The following is a 13,020-nucleotide window of genomic DNA, read 5'->3' as shown; positions in this document are numbered from 1 at the left end:
TCTCTCCCACCCTCTCCTCTCCTCTCCTCTCCTCTCCTCTCCTCTCCTCTCCTCTCCTCTCCTCTCCTCTCCTCTCCTCTCCTCTCCTCTCCTCTCCTCTCCTCTTCTTTCTCTCTCTCCATATATATAATATATATATACTTGAAACCAATTTTATCGATCTTTCTTTTATTGTTTAAATCCAGACATTTAAGGAATACTATAGCTTAGAGTTTATTTTTATCAATTGGGAAGTTCAATATTTTTAAAGTAAATAGAAGGAACATATATAAATATACATTTAAAATAATTCTTCAAAATTGCCTAAAGACTAATGTGAACCATAAATGAAAATCTGCATCCTTTTTTGGTAACCTCTCCCAAGGTCAGATTTTACATCTAAAATCATGGGACAGCCAATATGCCTACAGATCTGGCGCTGAAGCTCTACCTGCTGTTATATTTATTAATATTCCAGTTGGGAAGACTGTAAATATTTTACTATTGTAGTACGATATACAAATACTTGTATTTTTTATGCTTCCAGCAATCTCCAGCTTCTAAATATTTCATCTTCTGGGGTAGCATGCAATATATAAAATTAGATTCTGCAGCCAGATTTCCTGGGCTTTCAAAGCCTAAAAGGACTTGAAGTTAATATTGAATAGTGTTAAGATAGATAGTTTTTTTTTCTGTGTAGGTTTGTTGTTGTTGTTCTCTTTTAATTAAATGAAAAAACAGTAGAAATTTAAGTGAAAGAATTTCCCCCAAAATTTCTAAAACAAATGTACACATTTGCCTAAATTTTGCATGAATTTGAAAAACACCAGTTCATCTGAAATTATTTTTAGGAGCTGAGACAGGAGTAGCTTTAAATTTTGTTCAGAGACAAAGCCACCTTGCCGTGGTAAATGCCATGAATAGTGTCCTTTTCCTTTTTTAATGCCCAAAGGAAAGAATATGTCAAACTACTTTTCAGCACCAGTAGAAAGTAGGCTTTCTTGCTTTCCAGAACAAAGGCAGGAACATAGGGTGATCAGAACACTAGAATCAAGTTAGAGACAGACCACGAGAGAAGAATATGGGATTTAAGAAAGACATGACTCATAATCCTGGTAATGATACGATTATAGGCAACTACCATGAATCTGTAAGAACTGGCCCTAGAAATAATGTCTATTTGCCATCTCAGGATCAAATGATCATTAATTTTTGTTTGTTTGTTTATGGATCTATATTATGTTCCCCAGAAGAAAAAGAGAAATATTCTAAGTATTCAACTGAATGGATGGATAACCTCCAAGAATTACCAACTCAGTAGAGATAATAAAAATTGGGATGAATTGAACATCTGACCTTCATTAGGGAAAGGCCTCACTGGGCACTGTGATCACATAGTTTCTGTTCTTCAAATGTACTGCTCTTTCATTTCCCAAATGTACCATGCTTCTGCCAACCACAGGGCCTTTGCACAAACTATTACTTTTCTGAGGAAAACCTTTTCCTCATTCCCTGCCTCTATTTTTATGCTAATATACTTTTGATCTTCCTCAAATCTCAGACCAGTCTACTCTCGGGTCACTTTCTCTGAATCTGTTCAGTATACAAAATCATTTTTTGAGAGTGCAAATCTCAGGTGCAATTTCACATTTTCTTTTAATTTGGAAATAAATGTCTGCCTTTATCCTAGATTGTTGATTCTACCACAGCAGAGGTATGACTGATTTTGCTCATCATTGTAATCTTAGCACCATGCTTAACGTCTGGCATATATTAGGTGTTTAATTTTTTTTGAAGGACTACATCAATGAATAAAATGTGTATATTTTTCAGCACTTATTATTTCCAAGTCTTGCTTCTTTTTTTTTTTTTTTTTTTTTAAGTTAGTGGAGTGGGGACATCAATTTCTCACTAGTTTCCCACTATGCTGCTAGGTTTTTTAAGCGGCCCTTACTTTAATAGTGATAGTATAATTTGTTACTATGTTCTACAACACTGAAAGTATAACTAAGAAAGTATGGCAGGAGAAGATGCCTAGGATGTGACTACAAGTTGGAATAGGAGTTCCTTATGTAGCAAGGACAGAGAGGCTCCACAGAGGACAGCATCACCCAAATATAACCCTATCAATGCCTGCTGTTACACTTTTTAGAGATTTATTTCTTCTTGTTCAGGTATTTTGTCCACTGGAGGTTTGTTTCCTTGTTTCCTTGTTTCCTTGTTTCCTTGTTTCCTTGTTTCCTTGTTTCCTTGTTTCCTTCCTTCCTTCCTTCCTTCCTTCCTTCCTTCCTTCCTTCCTTCCTTCCTTCCTTCCTTCTTTCCCTCTCTCCCTCCCTTTCTCCCTCCTTTTTAATACAAATACTCTGGAATTTTGGCACTGTCACTAACACTTAGACAGCAATTCAATTATCAGTGCACATTTGCTGATATTAGACATTTGTGTGGAGGCAGATAATAATTAGAGCCCTTGAACAATGAAATGGCTGCCTGAGGAAAGGATAAAGTATCCCACTGCTGTGGATATTTAAATAAAGGTGGATGTCTACTTGTGAAGAATGCGGTGGAGGGGATTACTGTACTGGGGCAGTAGAGGGGCGGCTTCTAAGATTACTTCTGACTGCAAGATGCTATGAACTTTTGGCACTCTGTTTCTGATGAACTGGAAAGGAATGCCTTTCAAATGCAGATGAAAGGCACAGAGGGAAAGGCACTGTCTGGTACAAGTCTGGAAAATGACATTTGCTAACCAAATGACTTTGGCAAAAACTTAAGTTCTCTAAGCCTGTTTCCATATTTATAATAACAGAGATTTGAAGGGTTTTGTAATAATCAAAAAGAAGAGAAGCTATTAAATTTTTATATAAACTATAAAGTACTATGATATGTTATTTTTGCTATTATTATAGTCAGAAAATTTTCTTATAACTTTATTGACATATAGTTTCCATGAGTTGGAAGGAAAGTTTCAGGACAAGTACCACCAGGGAAGGGGCACCATTGTTCTTCTCTATCTCTGCGTCCTAAAGATAGGCATAGGATCGAATCCTCCAGGGCACTTGAATCCCCTATGAATTCAGTCACAGCTTCTTTCTTGGGACACTAGAGCATAACCTCTCCAACCCAACCTCTCACTGAAAAAAAAAAAAAGTTTATGTAGGCTGTAACTGCCAAAAGTTATGAAATTAGCTGTTTGGTTTCTTTAGGCTTCCTTCTTGTAAGCAGTGATTATTTGAAAACAGTATGAAAGGAAAACTCTCCCATCTCTGGCAAAATCTCAGTTGCTTTACCCCTGCAACTGGCTTGTCTTTCTACTTTTTTTATTTTCTCCCATGATCATCCCATTATTCATTCATTCAGCAAATATTTATTGAGCTCTTACACTGAACCACATACTGAGCTAGATGTGAGCAATACTATGAGAGCAAAACAGATGTAATCACTACAGCATGAAGCTGACATCCGATACAGTAAGACATGTAATTACATACAACTGTTTTACAAATAGAAATCAAATGACAATGATGATACAGATAAGATAGAGAAGTATAAAGGAGACTTACACTGAGTAGCAATATAACTAACCTGGTCAGGTAGCTCAGAGATGGTCTACCCAAAGAGAGAAACACTGTGATGACTTATGAAAGATAGACTAAGTTGAAATCACCTAATGAAAAGGGATCATGGAGTGGGAGTGAACTAAAAATTTCTAGAGGAAGAAAACAGTATATGCTAAGGTCCCAAAGCCTAGTCTCATCCTCAGTTACCACCCTCATGGTGTAGAAATGGGCAGAGATGAGCGGAAAATCCATAGGCTTTCCATGACTCCCTAATTTAAATAAGGAAGAAGATTTTCATAACATGTATTGTCTTGTCAAGCCATAATGCATAAAACCCATAAGCTTGCTGAGAAAACAACAACAAATAATATTTAAGCAAATGTCTAAAGACTGTATTGTCCACTTGATTATTTATCTTCAGCAACATAGAAACCTGCTCCAAGGTTACCTCTATCTGATAAATCCGCTAGAATTCACCGTTCATAGTATCCATCTAATTTAACCTTTTCTATGTCCTCTGACTCTGTTACCAAGACAAAAAGAAAAAAAAGAAGAAAAGGAGGCAGGGAAAGAGCCTCTGGTGGTTTCCCCTTTGTCACTCCTTCATCTTTTCCTTTCATGTACATTTTACTCTTATATCCTTCCTTTATTGATTCCTATGCGAATCCTTTCTGTTATGCTCTTTGGAACTCCCATTTTATTTTTAACTAACTCCTCTAAATCCTCAAAATTTTTGTAGACTTTTTCTCTGCAGTCAACATCAACTAAGTCATAGTTTTCCATTTCTGCTTCCTCTAGCCCATTTGTGCTTTCACCCTCAGGAAATCTCGTGGGCACATTAGAATTAACAGAGGTGCTTTTAAAATTACAGGTGATTGAGCCTCACTCCCAGAGATGAGGATTTGATTGGCTTGGCGTGTGTCCCCTTTATAAATATTTATTAAAAGTTTCCCAAGTGATTAACACGTACCAAGGGCTGAAAATCACTGCAGATTGAGCAGTTCCAGGGTAAGGTTTTCCTCTTATATATCTTGTGTTTTTCTGATCCTTGTTTAGGGCTGGTGCATAATATGCTTTCAATAAACACTCAAAATGTTAAGCCTATTTTGTTCTCTGATTCAAAAAAAAAAAACTTATAAGGCTCTCATTCCCTTTTGCAGAATTGTTCTGGAGAATTTGGAGTTCAACATCCCATAAGCAAAGTATAATCTATTCCCTATAGAATCGTATCCTTCCACTAGCTTCATTCAAGTTTTATCAACAAAAACTTTATAAGCATCAGTCTGCTGGCACATGGAAGCATATTTTCCCAGACTGCTAAAACATTTGTTTTCTTCTGTCCTAACAGAACAAATATGCTGACTTGCAATGAGGTTAATAAACAGGACACACAAAGTCAGGGATTTTAACAGAGAAACAAATTCCACATATTCAACTTAAACAGTAAATCATTGCAGAAGAGCGTGATCACCTAAGCTGAACTTATTTTAAGAATCTTAAAAGTGTCATTCTGTTACCAAAAGAACTTTGGAACATTAATAATCATAATCAGGCAGGAAAGTCCTTCAACTTATGATCCAACTAAAATCATAGAATTTGGTGTGAGTGTCTAGAATTACTACATTGAATGCGTTACTGTGTTTTGCTGATTTTTCCTTTTTGACCTCAATGCATGTTGAAAAATTCTATGCAAAGGATAAAAAAGGGCTCGACAAAGGCATCAAGAAAGGAAAGTGCAAAGATTGGACCATGGAAGAATATATATGAATAATGTAACCATTCTGATTACTACAACGCATGCATTATCTTTATACATGTGCACAAATTTTATCTCCTTTGATATTGCTTTAAGTTTAGGAGAAGAAAAGGATGAGTATTAGTATCTCCATTGTACAGAGAAGGAAATTCAGGTTCAGATAAGAGCTCATATTACTGGTAAGAGGTAGAGTGAAGACTAAAATGCTATTTTATTTTATCCAGAGCTCTTTTCTAGATGCTATACACTCTTTCTAAAAAGATAAAGCCAGCATTTCAATAAAAGGCATTCTCTATAGTAAGATTATTAAGTATTTAGTAGAAGCAAGACATACTGGCATTTTTTATTTCTAGAAATCATACTTTCTGCAAATATTTTCATGAGGGTTTCTAATTCCTATATTCCCAATTGCTGAAAATACTTAACTCTGACATTAAATTGTTTCAGTACCGATGTTATGTAGAAATTATATATTCACAAATGACTGTATATGTGTGGTCTATCTTTGGGCTTTATTTTGATTCATTGATTAATTTTGTCCAAGTTTATATTATTACACTATTTAGATTATAGAAGCTTTATAGAAAGATTTAAAATCTTTGGAGGTAGTGTAGTCCTTCAATTTTGTTTTTCAAGATTATTTACCAATTTTATCACTTTCTACCAAAAAAACCTATTAAGGTTTTAATTAGGATTGTTTTGAATCTAAACATCAATTTAGGTAGAAATCACTTAACAGTATTGAATCTTCCAGTCCATAAACATGGCATATTTTACCATTTATTTGGGTTCTCATTATGTACTCTCAGAAATATTATATTGTTTTCAGTGTATTGGTCTTGTGCATGTTTCGCTATAGTTATCTTTAAGTATCTGACGTATTTTTATAATATTAAAATATTTTAAAAATTTGTTTTATAATAATTCATTGACTATATATTTAGATTTGGAAATTTAAAAATATATTTTATATATTTTAAAAAACATGTTTAGATATATTTTATATATTTTAATCTTCAATTCTATGACCTTTTTAAATAAGCTTTTTATTTCTGATAGGAATTTTAAAAAGAGATTCCTTAGTCTCCTCCACATAAACAAGATATAATCTGTTAATAAAGATGGTTTTACTCACCCTCTCTAATCATTATGGTTTTTTTCTTAAATAATTACATCAGGAATGTATAATACAATGTTGAATTAAAAAGCAAGAGTAGACATCCTTGCTTTATTCCATTACATTAGGAAAACATTCAATCTTTCACCATTAAGTATAATGTTAACTGTGGGGTTTTTTTGTAGATGTTCTTTATTAGCTTATGTAAACTTATTTCTACTCCTAGTATGTTGAGAGTTTTTCCATAAATGAATATAAAATTTTTCCTTTTTTTAAAGTTTATTGAGGTAACATTGGTTAATACAATTATATAATTTTCAGGTGATTATCATTTGACATCTGTATATTCTATTGTGTGTTTACCACCCAAAATCCAGTTTCCTTCAGCTACCATATATTTGATCCCCTTTACCCATTTCACCTTCCCCCTACTCCTTTTTTTTTTTTTTGCTCCTTTTGAAATGCTTATATGATTTTTCTTTGATTCTCCTAAGCTGAATAATATTGATTTTAAAATATAAATCAAAATTACATTCTGGGGGAAGTTTAACTTGTTCTTGAGGTATTATCTTTTTATATATTTCTGCATTTGATTAATTCATGTTTTGTAAAGGATTCTTGAACTAATATTCATTAGGAATATTGTTCTATGATAGAATTTTTTTTTGTAAATTCATTATTTGATTTTGGCATAAGGCAATATAACTTTATAAAATAAGATGGAAAGAGTTTTCTCATTTTCTGTTTTCTGATTTCTATTTTCTGATTAAGATCATTTGATTTATTTCTTAACTGTTTGTTAGATTTCACCAATGAATCCACCTGGGCCTGTAAGATTCTTTGTAGGAAGTTTACTTATAACTATGAATTTAATTTCTCTAACAGAAAAGTGCTATACAAGTTTTCTGGTTTATTAGGGTCAAATTTAATAGTGTTTTTCAACAACTTTTATTTGTTTAATCTACATTATCAAATTTATTGGCACAAAATGGTTCATGAATTCTGTTAAAGTTCTTTTTAATGTCTATAGCATATATTATGGTACACTGTCCATTCCTTACACTGGTAATACAATATAACTCTTCTTTCTCTGTTTGTCTTTCTAAGCTTTTATTTCATTAACATTCTCAAAGAATTGGCTTTTAGCTTTGTTAATTTTCTCTATTGTTTTTTTATATATTTCTGCTCTTATCTTGATTATTTCCTTTCTTCTTGTTACTTTTAAGACTTTATCATTGGTTTGCAACATTTTGATTATGATGTGAATTTGTGTGTTTTCCTTCTCTATATATTGTTTGAGCTTACTAAACTTCTTAGATCCATGGATGTATATTTTTCATGAAACGTGAAAAATTTTAACCATTATTTTTTTACATGTATTTTCCACATATCCCTGCCACCCCAAGCTCTTTCATAGCTTCTTCTGAGATTCCAATTACACAAGTTTTACTACTTGATAGTATCCCACTGTACACTGAGAATCTCTTTATTTTTTTCTATTTCAGTTTGAATAGTTTCCATTTCCCTATCATTAAGGTCACTGACATGTTTTCATCTACATTTTATAATTTACTGATAATCCTATCTGCTGAATATTTATTTTGAATTTTATATTTTCAATACAAAAATTTTCTGTTTTTATAGCTTTTATTGTTTTTCCATTTAAATCATTTATGTGTTCCCTTCTTATGCTCACTTATTCAAGTCCTTGAATATATTTATAAAAACTATTTTATGATCTTGTCAGATAATTCCATCTCCTTTGCCATTTTTGAATCTCCTTATACTTTATTGATTTTTCTCCTAATTATGAGTCATATTTTCCCGTGTTGTTACACGTCTATTAATGTTTTACTTAATCCTAGACATTATAGATACTGTATTTTTGTCTTATTTAAACAGAGTTGTGTTTTTTTTATTTGCAGCATGTTATTTTACTCATGTATCAGCTTGATCATTTTGAGACTTATTTATAAGGTTTGTTAAGGTCGAGTTAAAGTAGCTCTAATCCTGGGATGTGTGGCCTTTCTGAAGTGTCAGTTATTTGAGGTATTCGACAAGTCTCTCTATTCTGGATAATTGGAACTCAAATCTCTCAAATCTCTCCAATTCCTGTGCAAACTTTACAGTCTCCATTGACTTCTCAGCTGCTTGGTAATTGTTCTTTGTCTGGCTTTTCAGCATCTCACCCTATGCATGCATGGTTTAGCATTCAGCCAGGACTAAATGGGAGTCTGTCAGTAACCCAGCTCTTTTTCTGTTTCTCTCCTTTCTAGTGTACTCTGCCTACAAATTTCAATCCCCTACAGTCTCCAAATTTTGATCTCTGTCTCCTTTGCTCAACCAGATACCTGTACTCTTCTTGGTCTCTAGCTCCAAGTGCTATGGACACGAATGTGTCTCTGAGCACGAAGCTGGGACAATTATGAGGTCTACCTCATTTCTTTCCCTTATATGGAGAATATCTGCTGTACAATATCTGAAAATATTTTTTCATATATTTTAATCAGTTTTATACTTGTTTATGACAGGAGAGCTAGACTATTACCAGCTAGGGTATCATGTTAGAATTAAGAGTGCTCTCCCTTTTAAAAAGTCAAATGAACCAATAAAGCTTCAAGAATATAGCAAATTGCCCCCATTTCCACAAATTTGTTAGATCTTGCCATTGGCCCTTAAGAACCCAAACTTCTAACTTTTGGTTAATGTGACTTTTGAATAGAGAAATGTAGTATTTATCAGTTATGTGTTAGCGATCAGAATTTTTATGTCATTTATGTCTCTGAGCTTTTGTTCACTGACATTGAAAATGAAAATAAAAATTACTACTACCTCTTAGTTGTTTAAGGTTTAGAAATAGTGTTTCTTTGACGCATGATATGCACTCAACCAAATGGATATCGTTATTCTAACATCAAAAGTTAAAATCTTCAGTATGGTAACATTTTAAAAATATTTGCATTATTATAAAATAGAATATACATATGATAAAAAGATTACAAGTAGTATACCACTCCAGAGCTCCAAATTTACACCTGAGAGATAATATTATCAACAGTTTTATATGTATTCTTCCAAAATTTTTGCCATGCCTGTGTAGATATGAGTGTTTGTATCTGCTTCATATTTAGGCAAATAGAAGTTTTTAATGCACACTTTTCTCTACTTCTTTTATTCATTTAATGATATGTCTTGAGTTCTGCTGATTTTAACACGTACAAGTTAATAGATGCATCATATTTTTTTGTATAGATGTAACAATTCGTATAAAAACTCCCTGTTGACAGAAGCTAGTTATTTTCAGATTTTTGCTTTTTTTAAAATATAGTTATAATAACCATTTTGGTGCACATATTTTTGTGTATGTGACTATGACTAGGTAAATTTCTAAAAATAAGATTGCTAGATTAAATAGTTATGTATAGTTTCTCAATTTATACTCTCACAAATAATGATTATTTCTCCACAACCCTCCCAATGCTTCATCAAACTTTTAAATCTTTTTCATTTCATATGTGAAACGCAGAATCTTAATATTTTAATTTATGTTTCTTTTACTCTGACTAAGGTAGACATTTTCATTTGTTTATGAGTTACTTGTATTTCTTTGGACCTAAACTGTCCCATCTTAATCTTTGCCCCTTCCTATTTTTCTTTAACTGATTTATCTTTTTTCTTATTGATTTACAAGATTTTTAAAGTAGAATCAAGAGATTAATTTTTTGATACATGTTACAAATACTATCGACTTTTTTCACAAGGCGTTTATTTTTGTATACTTTGTTGTTTTGATTTTCTTTTGGACTTTTCTTTCCCTCAGAGATTTAAGATTTTTTATAAAGACAATATTTTCAATTATTTTCATTATGGTTTTTAATTTTTCTGTCCTTTCTTCTCTGTTTCACTATTATTCATTCATTCATTCATTTGTTTGTGTGTGTATGTATGTATGTATGTATGTATGTATTTATTTATTTATTTATTTTAGGCAGGGCAACCCTTGGTTGATCTCACAGATTGCAAGGACCTTGTCAGTTTACGATCCCTTATTTTTTTTTTATTTTTTACACCTACAGCATCTGGTCTTTCTAGATGGTCTCTCATCCAAGTATTAACCAGGCCCAACCCTGCTTAGCTTCCGAGATAGATGGGATCGGGCTTTTTCAGGGTGGCACGACTGTAGACTCCACTATTATTTAAAAGTTATCCTATAGGCATTTTTGACACTTTTACCTTTCAAATCTTCAACATTAAAATTTTTTATTTACAGGCAATACATTTTTGTGTAAAAATCAAAGTGATCTTTTTTAAATAGTCAGTCGCCTCGATGTCACTCTTTAAATAACTTTATTTCCTTAGTGACTCACTGGAAATACAATTTAATGATATGGATACATTTCTATTTTCCATTCTGAATGCTATGTTTCTCTTCTATTATAATTCTGGAAGTCTTTATAAATCTAATATAGTAGGTTAAGTTTGCTAACACTTGTTTTCTAGTGGAAATTTTAATACATATGTGCACACATAAATATACAGAATAAATATGCTGTGTTAGAAAATGGTGTCTGATTTACTGATTTAAGGAGTTTATCTAAAGTGTACACAATATTTACAATAGGTATATTCTTATCTTCTCTTTCAAGGCTAAAATTCATTTCCTAACAATAAGTCCAAATCATGAGACTTAACATGAATTCTCTCAGGGAAATTTTCTGCCTAGCTGTATAGCAGTTCAGAGGGATGCCTTGCTCGTGAGAGGGAATGAGAACTGTGTGCTCAACTGCAAGTGTGATTGGATTTACAGATTAACAAAATGAGAAAGATCAAAGCCCTGCTATCAAGAAGACCTATCAGCCTAGAGCTTGCTCTTGTAAGAAAAATTTTTCTGTGCCCCTAATCATTCTAATCTTGACCTCACAGAAGGAGTTTTCGTACTTAAGACAATGTCATCAGGATGCAAATTCTATCTCAAGCCACATTATACTTTCTCTTAACATGGGCGAACACTCCCTTGGTGACTAAATTGGCAACTCTATGGAAATTTCAGGCTTCAAAGAGAATTTCTAAATTCCATTAAATTGGTGTCCAGCAGAGCACACTGAGTTTTGTGGTTACTGAAGAGAAGGCTAGGCCCACATACTTATTGTTAATTATTACAGTCTCCTTTTCTCAAATTCTAGGGACTTTGTCATTCTCATATTTATGACCTCATTGCCTAGCACTGTCCTTGTCACACAGCAATTTACCAGATAATTTTTTTAGACACAAGGAAAGTTTGTAGTTCTTGTGATTTTTAACTCCCAAACTATAAACCTGTATGGATTCAACTAAATGTTTGGAAAGTTTGAAATTGACACCATGTAGGCAAATAATGAGGCTCTCACCTTACTGGCTCATGTTATTCAAGAATGACATTGCCTTAATTAAGATGGTGAGCTCTTTCCTCTTTCTTATCCTGAATATTAAGAAGACTGGAACATTTTATAATGTTTGTTTCATCAAAAAATTTACTGTATATGGATTGCCAGCTTGAAATAACTTACAATACATTAAAATGCTCACAATTAAAAACTAATGAAAATTATTTAACCTTATTAAAGTAAGACATGCTATATAAAGTGTATTCCAATTCCTCAAGGTCAACACAATGCCATCACAGATCTTGGTACTCACACATATTTTCTTGTCTCTACTATTATTCTATTTAAGAATCACTTACTGTATCTTATCTTCCCAAAATGAATCATTTTCTCCTTTATCTTTAGGTCTTTGTTTATGCATCAGGAAAACTTCATGCCCTTCTTTTCCTTTTTCATTTAGCTACTCCTACTAGCATTTAAAGATTAAATAAGCACAATTTCTCTGGAGTGATATCTTGACTTCCCAAAGCTTGGTTACGTGCCCTTCCTATGGGCTCCCACAGCACCTGTGCTTACTTCTCGCAATACGCAGGAATTAAGACATGTGTTCCTTATCAGTAAGGCATATCCACTGTACTCTTTCTCAGCTGTGCCTAGATGGTGTCCCAGAATCCTTTTTAAAAAACTATTTCATCAAGGTGTAGTTGACATACTATATATATATATAGTATATATATAGCATATATATCATATAATATATATATGTTTAAACAATATATAGTGTATTTTTATAGATTTTTACATGTGTGTACACCCATGAAACTGCCATTAGAATTAAAATGAATATATTCATCAAACTCAGATGTTTCCACATACACCTTGTAGTTTTTTCTTCTGCTGCCTCCCTGTGTTCTACTCTACCTTTAAATCATACTGTATATATTCTTTGTTTCTCCAGATTCTTTCATTTAGCATAATCACTTTTAAGATTCATCCCTATTGTTGTGTATAAACAACTGCTCATTACTTTTTACTTTGCAAGTCACATATCTGAGAAAGACTCCCTCAGAATATATACAAAGAATTCTTCTCATATAATGGTTTTGTCTGGTTTGAGTATCAGAATAATGCTGGCCTCATTGATTTTCTTAAAGGACCGGCTATAGGTTTTATTGATTTTCTCTGTTGCTTTTCTGTTTTCTATTTAATTGATATCTGCTTTGATATTTATTTTCTTTCTTTTACTTA

General features: G+C 32.6%; 1 pseudogene; it reads right to left on the bottom strand.

The window, feature by feature from the left end:
- Positions 1–10,476: 10,476 nt before the first annotated feature.
- LOC118603186 lies at positions 10,477–10,594 on the bottom strand (annotated as a pseudogene).
- Positions 10,595–13,020: the final 2,426 nt, after the last annotated feature.

This window comes from Rousettus aegyptiacus, unplaced genomic scaffold (genome assembly GCF_014176215.1).
Source record: "Rousettus aegyptiacus isolate mRouAeg1 unplaced genomic scaffold, mRouAeg1.p scaffold_m13_p_5, whole genome shotgun sequence".
Taxonomy (NCBI): Eukaryota; Metazoa; Chordata; class Mammalia; order Chiroptera; family Pteropodidae; genus Rousettus; species Rousettus aegyptiacus.
This window is presented reverse-complemented; position numbering and strand designations above follow the sequence as displayed.